At 37.6% G+C, this 18,513-nt stretch overlaps 1 long non-coding RNA gene across 2 annotated transcripts in view; it reads right to left on the reverse strand.

Annotated features, from left to right (window-relative positions):
* The window catches only part of LOC112668574 (uncharacterized), a 162,985-nt gene that overhangs the window by 107,308 nt on the left and 37,164 nt on the right, over nucleotides 1-18,513 (reverse strand). For both annotated transcript variants that reach the window (XR_003141725.3, XR_007409350.1), the window contains exon 3: nucleotides 7,316-7,431. This is a non-coding gene — a long non-coding RNA (uncharacterized LOC112668574). The remainder of the gene's footprint in view (nucleotides 1-7,315; nucleotides 7,432-18,513) is intronic.

Raw genomic sequence — 18,513 nt, forward strand, 5'->3', positions numbered from 1 at the left:
CTAAACTCCAGAATGGTAACAATTTAAAACTCTTTGGTAAAATGGTCTCCTAAAACTTTGCACCCTCCTACTTGTAATCACATTGATGTAAAATAATGGTGCAGATATAACTTAAAATATATAGTAAGAGATAAAGGGAAATAAAGAGTGATATATCTTTAAAGAGAAATTATGCTGTGAAAATCACTTAAAAATAGGCAAGGTATGCTATATAATGTTGGCATTAAGAAAGAATAAAAAGCAAACTGACAATAAACTGCATATAAGCAAGCCTTCAATGATTTTTTTATGTCAGAAAACAAAATTAACTACTATATAATAACACATTGATTTGAAAGACATTTCTAGGGAGGTGGGCGAGGGGTTGGGGTGACTGGGTGGTGGGCACTGAGCGGGCACTTGACCGGATGAGCACTGGGTGATATGCTTTATGTTGGCAAATTGAACTCAGATTTAAAAAAAAGAAAAAGAAAAAAAAAAGAAAGACATTTCTTTGAAATAATACCTTCAACAGCCTCTCAATTATGTCCTCAGTGTTAATCACTTCATTTGAAACTCTTCTGAGACTTCTAACTTTTCATTCACCTTAATGTTTTTTTTCCTGTGTACAAGAGTTCTCAAGTAAATGGAATCAAATTACGTTCAAATAAAATGGATGTATAATTAACTACAATCATTGTTATACCAAAGGAGGATTCTTGTCTGTATTAACCTTCTTTAAATCAGTTGTCGGAATACTCACTATAGTAAGAACTCATTCCAGGTCAATTCCTATTAATCGGGTAGTAAGAAAGTAAGAGTCTATAAATGTCTTTGCAGCTTCTCTACTTCACAGTTAGCAGTGTATTATATTGGAAGATAAGAAACTTTTTCAAATCAAATCCTTTAATTCAATTTGATTGTTTTCTTTAAATCTATATTCCTCTAAAACTCTAATGAAAATGTTCCAAGAAATTCAGCAAATACTTTTCTAGTTACTAGGCATCAGAAACAATACATAGACCCTGTTCCCAAGAATGAAAAACATAGTAGAGAAAATGTGTTTACCTCCTTCCCCGACCTTCCTCCCCTGCCAGAAACACAGTACGACATATTCAAAGGCACAATTAATACAAATAAATACTCTATAGGAAAGAAGTATCACCTTTTTTGTCAGAGTGAGATTTCACAGAAATTACATGACTTTGGACTGAAATGGAGGACTGTGACTGGGTGGAGGCAATTGTTTAAAAAAAAAAAAAAAAGCTCCCCTTAAAGAAAACCCAAAATCTAAAATGCACACAGATCTATATTACTAAGAACAATCAACAAAATCAATCATGAACTGGAATTGACTCCAGATGAAATTAGTTGTAGACCACAGTCAGTTCCATGGTCCTCATGCTAAATGAAGCTCAATGCCTGTTTTTGTAAATCAAGTTTTATTGGAACATAGTGATGTCCATTTGTATATGTATGATCTCAAGCTGCCTTCATACTACTTAGGCAGAGTTCAGCAGTTGTCACAGAGTCTGGCCCACAAATCCTACAATATTTAATGTCTGGCCTTTTACAGAAAAGGTCTACTGATCCTTGAATTAGAGAAAGATTTTAAAATAAGTACTTTAGGGTGTTCAAAGAGATAAATAAAGCAATTATCTGCTTTAAAAAAGAAATTACTGAAATGGAGCAAGAGCAGATAGATATGAAAAAATGAAACATTAAAAGTCTTATAAAATGAATAGAAAATGGGCAAAGGATAGGAACAGAAAACACATACATAATGAAACCCACATACACAATAAATATGAAAAATATGTTAAACCTCATTAGTAATCATAGAAATGTAAAATAAAATGAGATATTATTCAATACCTGTCAGAATGGCAAACAGATGAAATTATGAAAATAGGAATTGTTAGGAGGTGAAGAAACAAACAAAACATGGTTCATGGGATGCCCGGGTGGCTCTGCGGTTGAGTGTCTGCCTTTGGCTCAAGGCGTGATCCCAGTCCGGGGAGCAAGTCCCACATCAGGCTCCCTGCATGGAGCCTGCCTTCTCCCTCTGCCTGTGTCTCTGCCTCTCTCTCTGTGTCTCTCATGGATAAATAAATATAATCTTTTAAAAAAACACCGTTCATTAGTTATAATTACACTTTGCAGGGAAAACTAGCACTGTGCCTCAGAAAGCTGAAAATGTGCATACTCTATAATGCAGCAATTCAACTTTTAGATGTGTACCTAAGAGAAACCCATACACATTCAAGGAAACTGCACATTACTTACAGCAGAATTGTTTTTAGTAGTAAAATATTGGAAACAAACATAAAATCTGTCTCAGCTGTATCTACCCCCAAATTCAGGGGCTCAAAACAATTCTCATTTATTCTTGCTCACTTGTATTCAGGCTGCATAAGGAGGATCTAATGATCTCAGCTGGGCTGACCTGGTTTTGGTTCCAAGCCACGAATTCGGTACAGATTTGTTCTATGTGCTGTTTTTTTTCTTGGACAAGTGGGCTAGCTGGGGCTTTTTTTCTGCCATGATGTTAGCAGAGGTGCAAGAGGGCAGGCTCAAATGTAGAAACACATTTCAAGCCCCTTCTTGTGTCATGCCTGCTAGCATTCCTTGGGTTAATGCAAGTCATATGGCCAAGAGTAACATTAATTGGGCAGGAAAATACATTCTGCTTCTAACGGACAAAATTTAAAAAGCACAATGAAAATGTGTGGATATAGGGAGGGATAAAGAACTGGGAAAAGAATGCTATCTACCACAGGGTCATAAATAAGAGAATAGGTACAATATATGCTCACTGGAATACTAACATCATAAAAATGAACAAATTCCAGCTGTATATATCAACAAGACTACATCTCAAAAACTGTTAAGTGAAAAAAAAACAAATTATAAAAAGTTAGCAAAAAACTTCTATGTATTATCTATGTATAAATATACAGAGAGAAAAATTATAGAAATATACATGTAATTGATAAACGTTGAATTCAGGATAGCTGTTACCTTTGGGAAGACAGAAGAGGAGAAATTAGGAGTATCTGATGAGGAGATTTAACTCTATTCTGTAATTTTTCTTTTTTAAAAAAATATTTTATTTATTTATTCATGAGAGACAGAGAGAGAGAGAGAGAGAGAGGCAGAGACAGGCAGAGGGAGAAGCAGGCTCCATGCAGGGAGCCCTATGTGGGACTCGATCCCGGGTCTCCAGGATCACACCCTGGGCTGCAGGCGGCGCTAAACCGCTGTGCCACCAGGGCTACCCCTATTCTGTAATTTTTCTTATAAAAATATCTGAAGCAAATATGCAAGTGTTAACAATGACAAATGAAAAGCAGTATAGTATAAGTGATTAAGAGAAAGACTGCCTACTAGTTGGGTGATTCTGAATAAATTACATACATTCTTAGATACTGTTTTTATCTGCAAAATAAGAATAATAATAATAGCCTATCTCATAGCATTGTATATGGATTAAATGAGTTGATACACGTAAAGTGCACAGAACAGCACCTGGTACAAAGTAAACATGTAGAGGAATATAGAGTATTAGCTATATTATCCTCCACACCTTTCTGTATCTTTGACAGATTTCATAATTTTTAAACTATGTATAAGACAGAGGAGGGAGATGGTAAATAAGGCTGAGAATTTAGGAGTTTAAGTCACACAGTTCAAACCTTACATTGGAGAGATATTTTTCTATCCTATTTGATCTAATTCTAAGCTGAGAGGATCTTTTAAAATTAGTAGATTTGATGCTTCCTATTCTCCATTGGACACTGTAGCTCAATCATAAGATTTCTGCAAGAACCCAGGGTTTTGGGGGAAGGATACAAAAGTAAGATATACTTCCTGATAACCCTAGGATCTAGCAGGGCTACCAAATACACAGAGATTATTCAACAAATATTCTTGGAATTGAAGACTCCACTTCCCAAGACTGATGGACCTAGATGCTTGCACTACTTCACTGAAATGGAAGCAACACATGATAGCTCTCAGAAGTTCTTCCCTTGTGCGGCTTAGACCCACAGTGACTTCTTGAGAGGAAAACAACTCTACATAAGCACAGAATAACAGAATACATTTTAAGTGGTAATTAATTGTGGTTTTGATTTGTATTTCCCTGATGGCAAGTGATGTGGAGCATTTTCTCATGTGCTTGTTGGCCATGTCTAAGTCTACTTTGGAGAAATTTCTGTTCATGTCTTTTGCACATTTCATGATTGGATTGTTTGTTTCTTTGCTGTGGAGTTTAATAAGTTCTTTATAGATCTTGGATACTAGCCCTTTATCTGATAGGTCATTTGCAAATATCTTCTCCCATTCTGTAGGTTGTCTTTTAGTTTTGTGGACTGTTTCTTTTGCTGTGCAGGAGCTTTTTATCTTGATGAAGTCCCAATAGTTCATTTTTGCTTTTGTTTCTCTTGCCTTCATAGGTGTATCTTGCAAGAAGTTGCTATGGCCAAGGTCGAAAAGGGTGTTGCCTGTGTTCTTCTCTAGGATTTGGATGGATTCTTGCCTCACATTTAGATCTTTCATCCATTTTGAGTTTATCTTTGTGTATGGTGTAAGAGAATGGTCCAGGTTCATTCTTCTGCACGTGGCTTTCCAATTTTCCCAGCACCATTTATTGAAGAGACTGTCCTTTTTCCAGTGGATAGTCTTTCCTGCATGGTCAAATATTAGTTGACCATACAGTTGAGGGCCCATTTCTGGATTCTCTATTCTGTTCCATTGATCTATGTGTCTGTTTTTGTGCCAGTACCACACTGTCTTCATGACCACAGCTTTGTAGTACAACCTGAAATCTGGCATTGTGATGCCCCCAGCTCTGGTTTTCTTTTTTTAATATTCCCCTGGCTATTCGGGGTCTTTTCTGATTCCACACAAATCTTAAGATGATTTGTTCCAACTTTCTGAAGGAAGTCCATGGTATTTTTGATAGAGATTGTACTGAATGTGTAAATTGCCCTGGATAACATTGACATTTTCACAATATTAATTCTTCCAATCCATGAGCATGGAATGTTTTTCCATCTCTTTGTGTCTTCCTCAATTTCTTTCAGAAGTGTTCTGTAGTTTTTAGGATATAGATCCTTTACCTCTTTGGTTAGGTTTATTCCTAGGTTATCTTATGCTTTTGGGTACAATTGTAAATGGAACTGACTCCTTAATTTCTCTTTCTTCAGTCTCATTGTTAGTGTATAGAAATGTCACTGACTTCTGGGCATTGATTTTGTATCCTGTCACATTGCCACCTCACACCAGTGACAATGGTGAAAACTAACAAGACAGGAAACAACAAATGTTGGAGAGGACGTGGAGAAAGGGGAACCCTCTTGCACTGTTGGTGGGAATGTGAACTGGTGCAGCCACTCTGGAAAACTGTGTGGAGGTTCCTCAAAGAGTTAAAAAAATAGAGCTACCCTACAACCCAGCAATTGCACTGCTGGGGATTTACCTCAAAGATACAGATGCAGTTAAACTGCAGGACACCTGCACCCCAATGTTTATAGCAGCAATGTCCACAATAGCCAAACTGTGGAAGGAGCCACGATGTCCATCGAAAGATGAATGGAAAAAGAAGATGTGGCCTATGTATACAATGGAATATTCCTCAGCCGTTAGAAATGATGAATACCCACCATTTGCTTCAATGTGGATAGAACTGGAGGATATTATGCTGAGTGAAGTAAGTCAGTAGGAGAAGGACAAACATCATATGGTTTCATTCATATGGGGAATGTAAGAAATAGTGAAAGGGGTTGTACGGGAAAGGAGAGAAAATGAGTGGGAAAAATCAGAGAGGGTGACAAGACATGAGAGACTCCTAACTCTGGGAAATGAACAAGGGGTAGTGGAAGGGGAGGTGGGCGGGGGATGGGGTGACTGGGTGACGGGCACTGAGGGGGGGCACTTGACCGGATGAGCACTGGGTGATATGCTATATGTTAGCAAATCAAACTCAAATAAAAAAATAAACAAAAAAATGAAGACGGAACCAGTAAGATGTTCAAAGTTTGGGGAAAGAGTCTCCTTTTGATAAGGGTATGGTTCCTATGACAAGACAGACCTTTTTGTTAATAATTCTCAGATTCTGCCAAAAAAAAGTGGTAATTAATTCATCTTCCTTCATAGTCTCCCACTCTTCATCTCGACAGGACTTTTCTCTCTGTAGCAAAATTGAAGGGAGTGGGTAGAAGAACCACCCTAATTTTGCCCATTACCTTCCCAATACCAGGAGAAAAGCCAATGAACCAGACGGACAGCTCTGGCATGCTCACTGATGCCCTATTTCCATGTTCCAACATGTTGGTCTCAAAATTCCATACTATACCACAGATGAGAACACCCCCAGGTTTCTACAATTTAAAGTCAGTTAATGCCACTAGGCCTCATGTCTCTATTATCTTTGCTCATCTCCTCACCATAATTGATCATCATCATAATAACGTTTATTTAACACTTACTATGTGCTAAGCACAAATATGCATCAATTCACTACTCTTCAAAATAATCCATGACCTGCATATAACTCCATTTTATAAGCAAGGAACTCAAGTTAATAACTTGTTCACAATTACAGGGCTTTTAACTTATGGAATTAGAATTTAAGCCAAGTCAATATGATATCAGAGCCCACACGTGTCCCTATTACTCTTTTCTCCATACTACTGTGTACTCTTGATAATACAAGAACACTCCTCACTCCCCGTCAAAAAAGAAAAAAAAAAACAACAACAACAATCTTTTCACTGGGCCCTTCATGAACCTCATTCAATGATATGCTCCTATATCCCCTTCAAGACAAATTTGTCACCAAAGCCAAATGAAACCTGACTTCCTTCAGAAGACACTAGTTCTCTGAAGCTTTCTGAAACAGAGCCTGTTTATTATCCAACACTTCACATCGCCACATATTTTAAAACTCATGTTAAAAAAAGTAAAGTTTGGGGATCCCTGGGTGGCTCAGCTGTTTAGCACCTGCCTTTGGCCCAGGGTGTGATCCTGGAGTCCCAGGATCCAGTCCCACATCAGGCTCCCTGCAGGGAGCCTGCTTCTCCCTCTGCCTGTGTCTCTGCCTCTCTCTGTGTGTGTCTCTCATGACCACATAAATAAAATCTTTAAAAAAAAGTAAAGTTTTGCTCCTTTCAAACTCATGCCGCCTCACTAAACCATGCTCTAACCCCCCTGACTACCATTTTCTATAGGCCTGCTCCTGAGGCACTTATTAATAAGCAGTGGGCATTTGGGAATATTTGTAATCCAATTGCACCCACCATCCTGGGGCAATTCACTCTTTGTGTGGACTTACCATACTGCCACGGAGCCTCTTAGTTCCTTCATCTTTTAAATTTCACCGACACTGCTACACGTCCACAGCCATCTGCTTCTAGGGCCTCGCTCAGAAACACTCTAGAACAGATTCATCTGCCAAAAGAATGGGAATAAATCACTGGTATTCTTCCCAGTTCTCACATACCAACCTGACTCTGACCATCTGTCTTCTTTAACCTCACCGAGACCATTACTGTCTCCCTTAATTTTACCATTATCACCCTACATGTGTACCGTGCATCCCTATACAGTGCCTGGTTCCCACGGTTTATCGCCTGGACTCTGCCCTCACTTGCACTGCTTATTCCTACCCACTGTCATACTGAGCTTAGCAAACCCCTCCTCTGGGCTGGTGCTATGTCATGCCTCTGCCACTCATGAACCCAGGCAGCTGCACACAAGTGGGAAGGTCCGTCTTCACAAGGTCCTCAGTACTGCTTGTGAGGACCCCTCCTCCTTTGTCAGCACACTCTCAAGATTCACGACTCTCAAACTCCATGCGCATTTTAAGCTGTTAACTTTGTTTCTAGTTCATCAAGAAGCATGACACCATCCAATAGGTTCTCCCTTGCCTTCCTGTACACTATTCCATTTTTTGCATACATCTCCATTCCCCCAACATTCCTCCAGTCTCCTTGCTCTTCCTCATGGCCAGTTCCTCCCCTGTGCTTTCAATTCCATGCCCTTCAGCAGGACCAGGAGTAGGGTAAAGCAGGATAGGTACCCAGGACACAATATTTAAGGAGTGCTTACTTTCATGAGGCCAACCTTGTACTTGCACAATCCTGAGGAGTGCCTCCTTAAACTCTGGGCCCTGGACTCATCACATGTCTACTGAAGTCTAGTCTCTGCCTGCCTACCTCTTCCAGAACCTTCATTCATCATTCATCCCCATTTTGATCTTCAACCTCTCCCTTCTACATAGTCTTTCTACTCACTGTACACAATATTCAAATCATGTTCTGTTTCTTCATGTGGTAAATCTCACAAAAGGCTTCTTCCCTCTGTGGAGAATATAAGTAGTCTGCAATATTTTGTAACTAGGCAGGTAAATATGACTAATTCTGGTATTCAATAATAGAAAGTGAATTCGGCTTTCATACCCAAGCAACATTTTCCAATAGCAACTTTGTCACTAATAAAGATGATAGATGAATCATCTTTATGATCTTCATGTATCATCTTTATGTCCTACTCCTCTTTTTTTTTCCTCTGAATTTACTCAAAACCTAAACAGTTAAAAGGGCTGCTATTCACTGGGTGCTTCTCAAAGCCTCCAAGGGCTACATTCCCTCTTAAACATGCTGTTCATTCTGCCTAGAACTAGTCTATGGCCCAACCCAAATGCATTAATTCCTATTCATCTTTCAGCTCTCAGTTACAGTCTGAGGGAAGCCTGCTCCTAACCTAACCAGAAACTAAAACAAATATGCCTATTATGAGCTCTCCTACTACTAGGTACTTCTCTTCTACATCAATTACCATGGTTGTAATTTTGTATTTACTGGAGCAACTGTCTCTTTTAATACAATATAAGTACTAAGGGAAGAATTAGCCCCAATTTTGCTCACCATATACTGCAAGTACCTAGAACAAAGCTAGGCACATTTATAGTAGGTTATCAATGCACACTTGCTAAATGAGTGAATAATGAACTTCAGATCTTATCTTACCTAGGAAGCCTTCCCTAACAGGCCTAGGGTGAGTCTTAGGCCTTCACTTCCCCATAGCAGTTGTGGGTTTCACTCTCCTCTCCTTAAACACAATGCACTATGATTGTTTATGACTTCAACTCCATGACTATATCCTGACCTTTCTTTTTTTTTAATTTTTTTAATTTTTATTTATTTATGATAGTCACAGAGAGAGAGAGAGAGAGAGAGGCAGAGACACAGGCAGAGGGAGAAGCAGGCTCCATGCACCGGGAGCCCGACGTGGGACTCGATCCCGGGTCTCCAGGATCACGCCCTGGGCCAAAGGCAGGCGCCAAACCGCTGCGCCACCCAGGGATCCCCTATCCTGACCTTTCTGAAGTCAATTATGTCAATATATTCACCTTGGAATCTATCACAGCCCCTTCCCAGCATAGGGGAGCAAGAAATGTTTACTGAATGAATGAAATGATGTAGGCTTTACTCCATAACAAAAGTGGTAATCTTCAAAAGTTATATAGTAGTGAAAGTTGGTGAATATAGGTCAGGAGGTCTGGGTGCATAGCTGTGGAAAGTTAACAAAGCTAATCCTAGGAAAAGTCTCTAATGTTCAGAGTTGATGACATGGCAGATGAAAGTACATTATGGGAAAACAAGTCTTCTCTCTTGCTTAAATAACCAGTTTATGGTGTCTTCTTTCACCAAAGTAGATACAGAGCTTTAAGACACTTTCCAAGTGTCTAAGTCAACCTCAGGTACCCAAAGAATGAAACCACTGCCAAAAAATAGTGCAAATAAAATTTAAGCTATTAAAAAAACAGAACCAAGTTAAAAAATGGAACATATCAATGTGACCATCATTTCTCCTAAAAAAAAATATGATTTCCAAATGCCTTCATCAGAAGCATGGGAACAAATAACTTCTTTCCCAAATCTGCAAGTGTTATAACCATATCCAGAGAAAGGCTCAATATTAATAATACAACACTGAAAACCTATAGATGTATAAAGCACTTTATAAAATGTTGCATATATATCCTATCATTTATGTTACAAAAACCCCAGAGAAGAATCATTATTGTTCCCATTTTATAGCCAAGAAAACTAAGGTATATGATGCTGAAGTGATTTAAGATAACATGGTTACTAAGTTTGAGATTCAAGGATTTGTTATACTCTATAGTGCTGCCTCCCTAGCAAGGAGAGTAACTCGATGTATCTCTATATCTGTCCTGAAACTCGAAGGTCACCATGTAAACTCCAATACCTAAAACATGTTACTACTAAATTTCTATTAATATGATTAAATATTTCAGAGAAAATGGCTAGAAATGGCCTTCATATGTTTGGGGACACTCTTGAAAAGTTGGTACTATGATAAACAGCAGGGATTTTGTTGTTTTTTTATGGCCAAATAACTTTCTTTCAGTCTTGGATATCTTGATCCTTGTTATTAGAGTTGCCTAAGAAAATCTATTCTGCAATGACACTTTCTCTCTTCAATTCCAAATACAGATTTTGCTTATTTTTAAGACCTTAAAGAATCTGATATCTGAATTCTCCTTGGGAAACAATCCTTCAAAATACCTGTTGGGATACTGTTTCATAGCTTATCATTTTGACTTTCAGATAAAATAAGATGGTGCTAACTGATCTCTTCTTTATATGAATGCCTATTTAGGGGGCACCTGGGTGGCTCAGTTAGTTGAGCATCTGACTCTTGGTTTGTGCTCAGGTCATGATCTCAGGGTGCTGAGATCGGCCCTACATCTGGCTCTGCCCTCAGCCAGGAGTCGGCTAGAAACCCTCTCCCTCTACCTCTCCCCTCTTCACACTTGCATCCTCTTTCTCTCTAAAAATAAAGAAATCTTTTTAAAGATGAATGCCAATTTGTTAATGCTTTAAAATGGCTTACCTCAAAGTCTTCACCAAAACAAAAGGCTTACCTCAAAACATAAAATGTTCTATCAACTCTAGTCATTTATGAATTAAGATAGATGGTAGAACAAGTAATGAAAGAGAAACCCTGCTCTAATCAGTAAATGAAATAGTCACATGCCATGCCATCCAGCTTATTTGAAAGGAAAAAACATGTCCATCCCAAATATCTCCAGGTTGGTTTGTTATGCTACTTTTTCATAGGTATATGTCTTTGTATATATTATATATAATATGTACACATATTCTAAAACTGTAGCTAGCACACCCAAACTGTGATTTCGTGGTATTACTGCCTAGAACAAAACAAAGGTAAGAGGAGATGCTAGTCATGAGTTGATTCAAAGGAAAATATTAAATAAATGATATTATAGGAGATAAGACAGGTATGGGTAAAACCATGAAGATGGTAAGCAAATGCTTGGCATTAGGGGAAATTCTGGTTTAGAAACTAGGTAGTGTGGTAGTCCCTTTTGTAAATCTAAGTTTTAAAGCAATGAGGATGATGACTAGCAGAAAGCTTTTAGAATCTGCTGTCACTTCTTTGTGACCAAAGCCCTAGAGGAAGCTGGCCTAGGGCAGGAACTGCTGGGCTGACAGAAAGGAAGGGGCAGGGGTGGGAAGAGAAAGAGACCTGAAGCATAGAGCTCTGCTCAAGGTTTAGAATGAAGGATGAGCACAGCTGGGAGAAAGAAGTGAGCTGTTAGAGGTGGTAGAGGCTCTATATGACAGGATTTTCCAGCCCCAGTTGGAAAGGATGAATGCTGTGTACAGTGTATTTTTTTTATCACTCAGATTGTCCGCTGACCCAAGGTCCTGAAATGATTTGTGTATCTGAAATCCATCTTGCCTTAGGATGAATTCCTTCCAAGAAGACTCCACAATCCCTTATGAAAAATGGATCCCCAGAGGTGGTTTTGCCTGATAGGGCCTCCAAATGTGCTCGGATTTGCCTAAGTCCTAGGCTAAACACAATGTACTCTGCCAAACAGAAGTGCTACACAGAATGCACAAATAATACAACTTAATGTAGCAACAACCATGCATACCTGTTCTAAGTAATGGAATTAATGGAGTGGGGAGGGCTTAAAAGAGATAGAAATGAAATAAAAACCAGAGTGCTTATTTATGTGTAAACCTTCTCTTAGCAGTGTATTTTTGGAACACTTGTGGGGGCCAAAAAGTTAAAGGTGAAAAAAGTTAAAATGACACTATAACAGTATGAACAGATGGATATTGCAAAAATACGCATATACAATTGCAGGGTTATTCTAATGAGCAATGATTTTCACTGACATTGTGACTGAAACAAAAACAAATATGTTAAATCTCATTTCTAATAAAGGTGCCATATATATGATGTTTTGATAAATTTCTTGAGTGTTTTCAGTATTATACAATGCTATATGCTTTGACAGATGATGGGAAAAACATCACTGACCTAGCCTCCACTTGCAAATTATTTGCATACAAAGCTACCTTTCCTCTTTTTCTTCTAAGCACAAAGATTATTCCTCCTGTGGTCTAAATCCTACCCCCATGACCTCTTCACAGACTTTTTGTCATTAATTGCTCAACCTTCTAATTTCACTTGAACATCTCTATTTTTACTGATGTCTTCTTATCAACATTTAAGCAGGTTCAATTAAAAATAAACAGCAATGGGGCGTCTAGGTGGCACAGTAAGGTAAGTGTCCAACTCCTGATTTTAGCTCAGATCACGATCTCAGCATTGTGATATGGAGCCCCACATGGGGCTCTGAGCTCAGCAAGGAGTCTGCTTCTCTCTCCCTCTCCCCCTCTGCCTCCACCCACTGCTGTATGCTTGTGCACTCTCTAAAACAAATAAGTAAAATATTTTTTAAATAAAATAAATAGCATTATTTGATTCTATGTTGCCCTACATCTACCATTCTCTTATTCCTCCCTTAACAGAAGGTTATTTTGAAAATTGTCTGCACTTGAATTCTCCAATGTAGAAGGCTTTCCAGTTTCCTAGTTAATAGATGGCCTCATTTCCCTAGGAGAGTCCATTTATGCCTGATGCTCAGTATGATAATCAATAGTGCCCTCTCTCACTCACAGAAATGAAATGGTTTGGGACACCTGGGTGGCTCAGTAGGTTAAGCATCTGACTTGTGATTTTGGCTCAGGTCGTGATCTCAGGGTCCTGGGATCCAGCCCCATGTCAGGATCTGCACTCAGCGGGGAGTCTGCTTATGATTCTCTCCCTCTGCCCCTCCCTCCACTCATGCTCTCTCTCAAATAAATAAATAAATAAATCTTTAAAAAATAAGCGAAATGGTTTGGATGGTAAAATTATACAGTTACCCTATAAATTCAATAACATATTAAAATAACTTGGAAAAAAAATAAAATATCAATTACCATAATAGCAAATGCATATAGTCCCTAGAAGTAACATAAACCATTTTCCTAGTCATTTTCAAAATTCTACCAAGAGACAAAGATGACAAAAATTACACAATGAGAATTAGAAGACTACCTAAAGATGGCAAAAGAAAAAGATGTAAGTTGAATGAAACTACAATTATAGTCTAAATGGGATTTTTTGGGAAACTTTACAAAATGATACATATATTCATATAGAAAGAAATATTAAATAAATGTTTGGAAAAAAGAATAATCCTGAAGGGGAAAAGGAGATATAAGGGAAATTAAAGCATGTTACTAAGTAAAAATAGAAATCATGTGATAAGCAGTGTATAGTGTGCAAAAAAACTTATCAGGGGTGGGATAAAATATTTTAAAAAGTATATTTTGACTCGATGTCAAGATATTAACATATGAATCAAAAGTAGTATAAGTATGTAATAAAATGAATCTACATATACCACTGGAACATGCTAAATACTTTGTATTGGAAGGCATGTGATAAAAAAGTTTGGAGATCTTTCTACTACATAATTCAGAAAAAGATCTTACCATATATAAAATGTAATACATGATGAACAACATCATAAAGCACTGGGGAAAGGACAAATGATGCTGCTATTATTTTTTAGTTTGGGGAAATGAATTTATATATTAATCTTATTTCATGGATCAAAATAAATTCCAGCTGGATTAGAAAAATAAAAGTAAAATCAACTGGCAACATTCTAGAAGAACACAGAGATTAAATTTTTTTTCAAGTATGGGCAAGGGGACTTCCTCAGTTTCATAATAGAAAGAAGTCACAAAGCAATGTTGATACAAATGACTGAAATAAACCTCAGAGTCTCCAAATTTCAAAGTATAACTAGAAAAGCTAAAAGGACTACAATAAATTAGAAATATAATAAATATGGAAACATATTCTAAAAGCTCAATATAAATGTTTAATAAAGATGTTAAAACCCTTTATATACAATTGAGCAATTTATGTAACACAGAGAATTCACAAATGATGAAAAACATTGTTAATAAGTTTGGAGGAAAAAAGGTTCAACATTAGTAGAAATCAAAGAAATAAAAATTTAAAAGATAAAGTCATATTTTTGTCATCAAAGTAATAATATATGGTTCTACTTTATACTTACAAAGATAGTCAATTTTTAAAATGAAATATTGAATAATATACTTTTCAGCCAGTATGCATATAACTCTGGTTCAAGAAAATAATCCTAAATTTAGGAAAATCTTGATATGGGTAGACATTTTATTATATCATAATTTACACAGTGGAAAACAGACACACAATATTTCATTATTGTACACAGTGGAAAACAGACACACAATATTTCATTATTGGGTGATAATTATGTGTCAATGTGGGGTCATCAGCTGTAGCAAATGTACCACTCAGATGAATGATGTTAATAATGGGGGAGGCTATGCATGTGTAGGGGCAGGGTATTATGTGACATCTCTCTACCTTTCCTCTCAATTTTGCTGTGAACATAAAACTGCTATAAAGGATTTAATGATTGGGACAGTTGGGCATCTGCCTTCAGCTCAGGGCATGATCCCAGGATCTAGGATTGAGTCCTGCATCAGGCTCCTTGCACAGAGCCTGCTTCTCCCTCTGCCTGTGTCTCTGCCTATCTCTCTGTCTCTCATGAATAAATAAATAAAATCTTTAAAAAATGATTTAATGATTAAAAAGATGATTCAAAATTATTTTATAATCCAATGGGGGAAGTAATTTTATATTGTTAAAATAAAAACAATCAGGGGTGCCTGGGTGGCTCAGTTGGTTAAGTGGCCTACTCTTGTGATCTCAGGCAATTCCCGCAGCAGGGAATCTGCTTGAGATTCTCTCTCCCTCTCTTCTCCCTCCCTGTCAGCCCCTTCCCCCACTCCCACAAGCTCCCACCATGAGCATGTGCACATACTCTTTCTCTCTCTCTCTAAATAGACAAATAAATAAAATCTTTAAAGTAAAAACAATCAAGAATATAAAATTATGTATTCCCTGTGATTTCAACCAAATAAATAATTCTCCACACAGCCACAATCCCAGGTTAAGGAAACATAAGGCTTTGAATGTGTCATGCTATACTAAAAAAGTTCATATTTCTTTTTTTTAAAGATTTTATTTATTTTTTTCATGAGAGACACGTACACACAGAGAGAGGCAGAGACACAGGCGGAGGGAGAAGCAAGCTCCATGCAGGAAGCCTGATGTGGGACTCGATCCAGAGACTCCAGGATCACACCCTGAGCCAAAGGCAGACACTCAACCACTGAGCCACCCAGGCGCCCCAAAAGTTCATATTTCTTTTTTTTTAAGATTTTATTTACGTATTCATGAGAGACACAGAAACAGAGAGGCAGAGACACAGGCAGGGGGAGAAGCAGGCTCCACACAGGGAGCTCGACGTGGGAATCAATCCCGGGTCTCCAGGATCAGGCCCTGCGCTAAAGGCAGCGCTAAACCGCTGAGCCACCCGGGCACCCCAAAAGTTTATATTTCTATCTTCACTACCCAAATAACTAGTTTGGATGATGTTTTTCTCAGAATACACCAGTATATTTGGTAATAAGAACATTAAATCTAAATCTCCATTAGCAAAGCAAAGCAGAAAACAGACTGTGGTATGCAGATAATCGTGGACAGTATCTTATGTTGAATTGATTTTCTTGGTAGCTGAAAAAGTACCTCTGGTATTTGTCTCAAATTTCTATCTACTTGTTTCAGTTGAACAACAGATATTAGTTTACTACACTGTTTAATATAATAAATGTTCAAAATATACCTATTAATGGAGGTTAATTGAGGCACTAGAGCTATCAGTGGTAAAAGCTATAAAACCAACCCAAATTTTTCGGATGCCACTTGCAAAGTATTATGCTTTTGAAACAACTTTTAAATTATTAAAAACATTTTTGAAAATGAGAACACTGTTTTATAAAAGTAAAGAACAAGGTAAATGGTAGTCAAATTTATTAGCCATTTAACGGGGAAAGGATTAAGTAGTGGGGAAAGGACCCTCCTGAAATATGTCTTATTATTTATGGACTGCAGCAGAAAGGAAACTGTAGGCAAAAAGAAGCAATAAACATGCAAAAAGCATTAGTTTATGTCTCTAAGTTTAATGTGGCAATGGTCATGTGCCCAAATTCCATTAGCACTTGGCACAAAAGCCAAATAAGTAAGTGAAAAGTCATCTGGCAGAGACAAAGATGACAGACTCCTTAGTGAAGAAAGATTCCCTTGTATACCATGTACTTTAACGGGAATAGAAATACACAGACCGGAAGAAGGGTGACAGCTGCAGATAAAATTATTATGAGGATGAGCTATAGGAGACAAGGACTTGCTGTTCTGCATTCGGATCATAGAGCATCACACTAGTAAACAAAGTCCTGCAAAGAGCAGTGAGTGTGGCCTCTAATTTATAAATCACAGGCTTCACTTCTAATTTCTTTTCAAATCTATTTTATTTTATTTTTTTGCTTGATCTCAACCCACTAAAGATTAAGAATAGGAAAAGGAGACATCACAGATGCTTTACATTCCATCCTCATTCATTGTTTTCTAACCTGCGTGTTTCTGTAAATAAAGATTTATTGGAACACAGCTACACCTATTCATTTGCTTATTGTCTATGGCTGCAATAGACAGACTGTATAGCCCACTAATCCTAAAATATCTGCTATGTGCCCTCTTATAGAAAAAGTTTGTGAAACCTTTAATTAGATAAATATATATATGATTCTAATAATTACATAGCAACCAGGGAAAATATGAAAATATTCTCAGGCAAAATTAAACACAGAAGCCAGGAATCTCGCAAACCAAGCATTTACCTCCTCTGATGGTATATAGGACATGGTGCCAGGTGGGATTCCCAGGACCTTTCAAAAGGCAGGGGGCAAAGGGGTCTTCCCCACAAAAGGGAAGGACTTCCTTCCATTGGCTGGAATTTTTCACAGTTACTTTGTAGGCAACATGAGGACAGAAACACCAGCAGCCTCAGTATCAAACATGTCATAAATACATGGTTGGGATCCCAGAATAATAAAGTATATGCTTTAGGATATCAAACCCTAAAGTTTACACGACAATTCACAGAAGTCTGTGGTTTACATTGGTGTTTACTGAATTTGCATAAGTGTATTGCATCTAATGATGTCAGAGTGAACATATGGAGAACCCACTGTATTATTTCTTAGCATCTATTCCTTTTTGCAAAATAGAACAGTAAAAAATAAAGGAGTCCATGGACTTGTCAAGTTGCATTCTTAAAAACTTCCTTCAAAGGATTATGATGCTGTAACTGCCTGAACTCATCATAACTTTGGAAAACTTTCTCCTTTTCTTTGTAATTAAATCCTTTCTATTTTTAGTAAAAAAAATTTAACTGGACTACTTAAAATATTTCATTTTCTCCACAGACCTAAGGAAATTCAATATATATAAAGACATCTTTTTAAACTTCGCTCAAAAAATTACATTCAAATGTTTGTTGCTTTAATGTCTAAGCAATAAAAATAATACCTCAATGTTATGGAGAAGAGAATGTACACATTTGCCTTTGGCTAAACTAGTAAATTCTGTATGCATAAGGGTTAAGGAGTCACTTGTCCTAAGATTCCCTTACATAATCACTTATTAGTACTGTGATGTCCCTAAGCACATTGTTTTTATAATTCCTCACTTCTTTTCTTAAAAAGATTAATTTATTTTTTATTTTAAAGACAAAGAGAGAGAGAACTCTTGTGCCTGAGTGGGGAAAGTGTCAGAGGAAGAGGGAGAGAATCCCAAGCAGACTCCCCCCACCCCCCATCGAGCACAGAGCCTCACACAGGGCTAGAGCTCACAACCCTAAGATCATGACCTGAGCCAAAAACCAAGAGTTGGATGATCAACTGAATGAGCCACCCAGGTGCCCCAATTCCTCACTTCTCTATCCTAAAAACTGGAAGTGTTAATCTTGCTTTGCTTGTACTTCTCACTGGGCATGTAATGGTTAAAACACAGCAAATTTTATCATGCTGTTTCCTAGAGAAAATCAGAGGATTAGAACCCAGCCTAATTAATGTCTACTGCAAAATGCTTTGAGACCTTTGTTTTTGTCATGAAAAATTGTTGTTGGATTTTTCTATAACCTAGTCACTGAAAATAATAAAGCTTCTT

The sequence above is a fragment of the Canis lupus genome, chromosome X (assembly GCF_003254725.2).
Source record: "Canis lupus dingo isolate Sandy chromosome X, ASM325472v2, whole genome shotgun sequence".
NCBI lineage: Eukaryota > Metazoa > Chordata > Mammalia > Carnivora > Canidae > Canis > Canis lupus.